This window comes from Sturnira hondurensis, unplaced genomic scaffold, assembly GCF_014824575.4.
Source record: "Sturnira hondurensis isolate 20B ecotype Veracruz unplaced genomic scaffold, ASM1482457v3 Scaffold0019860, whole genome shotgun sequence".
NCBI lineage: Eukaryota > Metazoa > Chordata > Mammalia > Chiroptera > Phyllostomidae > Sturnira > Sturnira hondurensis.
In genome coordinates, this window is record NW_028092491.1 from 333666 (window position 1) to 336028 (window position 2363).

The 2363-nt window shown below is 37.3% G+C and overlaps 1 pseudogene; it reads left to right on the plus strand.

Annotated features, from left to right (window-relative positions):
• Window positions 1-850: 850 nt before the first annotated feature.
• On the plus strand, window positions 851-1675 carry LOC118974807 (olfactory receptor 4C11-like; annotated as a pseudogene).
• Window positions 1676-2363: the final 688 nt, after the last annotated feature.

Genomic DNA, 2363 nt, shown 5'->3' on the forward strand with positions numbered 1-2363 from the left:
ACATTTTGCTTGCTTGTTTGTTTTGTTGGTTTCACAGTAAATGAGTGAGTCAAAAAACTATGATACATTTACATGATGAAATAATATGCATCAGAAAGAAAGAAAGAGTCCTACTCTTTGCCAAACCATAGATGGAACTTGAGAGCAGTATGGCAAGTGACATAAGCAGGCAGTGAAAGAGAAATACCACATGAATTTACCTCTAAGTAGAAAACAATTCTGTATCTCAGGTCAAAGTTCCCACATTGAAAGGACCAGGCTCATAGGCACATTACCTTGTAAAAGAATGTGCAGGTCAAATGAAATAATAATAGAGAAAATTGTTTGAATAAGAAGTTTATACAACAAGAATACTATATATTCTATGATTGTGTTATTCAGTTAAAATGACACAGAATAATATAAGCAACTGGTGATAGAGGCATTTATCTATCTAGGGGAAAAGAGGAGACTTGTGTTATCAAATGTATTTGAACTGAATAAAAATTCAACAGGTAAAAGTAACAATTAAAGAAGGAAAAATTAAATTCTTCACGACTGCAATGTACCCTCAAATCAAGGAGTTAGGAAAGTGCTGCAGTGTTAGGAAAGATGAATTAATTCAGTGATAAATGCTATGAAAGTGTTGGTCTGGTGTAATGTGTATATCTTGCCAGGAGCTAAGTTCAGGTCTTTTGTCCCCAATACTTCTCTTTGCTTATTGAAAATAAAACAAAGTAGAATTACATGACCTGGATTTCATGGTTGTCCTGCATCTGTCCACAATTTTATCTCTTACAGATTTTTGATTAATGACAGCAGTATTTAGGAAGATCATCACAATGTTTGATCTGCATTATTGATCAAAACAATGTTTGTGGTCTACCCAATGCTTTACCTTACAATACTGTCAGGGAACTTTCTCATTGTAGTGACTATTAGAAACAACAAGTCCCTGGGAATCCCATGTACTTCTTCCTGTTCTATCTGTCCTTGGCTGATATCTGCCTCTGTAGAACCAAAGCCCCAAGGTTGATTGTGAATTCCCTTTCTGAGAAGAACACTTCCTACAATGACTACATTACTCAAGTCTTCACAGTCCACTTCTTTGGGTGCATCGAGATCTTTGTGCTCATCCTCATGGCCTTTCATTGCTATATCACCATTTGTAAGCCCTTGTAATACCCAAACATCATGAGCCAGAGAGTGTGTGGTGCGTTGGTGATTCTGGCCTGGGTGAGATCTTGTATCCACTCTTCAGCGCAGATTTTCCTAGCTTTGCAATTGCCCTTTTGTGGCTCCGATGTGATTGACCACTATTCTTGTGACTCGTAGCCCTTGTTGAAAGTTTCCAGCATGGACACGTATGTGATAAATTTGCTAGTTGTCTCTAATAGTGGGGCCATTTGTATGGTGAGTTTTATAATCCTGCTTATCTTCAATGTATTCACCTTTTACTCTTTGAGAAACCACACAATGGAAGGGAGGTGAAAAGCCCTTTCCACATTCATATTCCACTTTATTGTGTTTCTCATATTTTTGGTGCATCTGTATTGATATATATACCCACCCACCATACACGTTTCCAGTAGACAAGATGATAGCTGTATTTAATACCATTGGGACATCCTTGCTCAATGCTCTGATCTATACCTTGAAGAATGCGGAGGTTAAAAATGCCATGAAAACCTTATGATGTAACAAAGTATGACTTCAGGTAATAAATTCTGTATGAGGACTCCAATGTATACTTCCTTAATATCTTAGTTTTGTTTCACAGGCAGGAAAGGTAAAATATTCTGTTGGGGAAATAAACAAGAAATCTGAGAGGATTGCATTAGAAAGTGTTTATTACTTAAAGTTCATAATCATTTTGAACAACCTTGGGTGATCATTTCTTGAATTCTATCAATATTTGGTCATACTCATTAGGTAATTTAGCTTCCTATACCTTCCTTTTCTTATTAGGAAAGAAAAGTACTGACAAATGGCAGAATAAGTGTATGTGCATGCATATGTGTATATGCACCAATTTTTTTCTACATTTCATTCTTGCCTTTATGAATGTAGTCATCTGAGATAATCCCTAGAGCCTGGAAATTTACACAGTCAAGGTTGCCATCTTGACAAACTCATGATTAGAGAATATGTTCTGAGAAATTACCCCTCTGTTAATCTGTGCCTGAGCCTCCTTCAGTGGGGGTGTCTACACTGATGAACCCTCCAACTGTGATCAAATCTAGAAACATCAGTGAAAACCTACACTGTCTCTTGTAAACCTCTCAAAATTAACTCTGTGTGAGGTGGGGGAGGGAGGAGTGTGATATTTGGACAAGAGAGCACTGTCAGTGAGTCAATGGCTCTTTGGGGTCTTCCCACTGTTC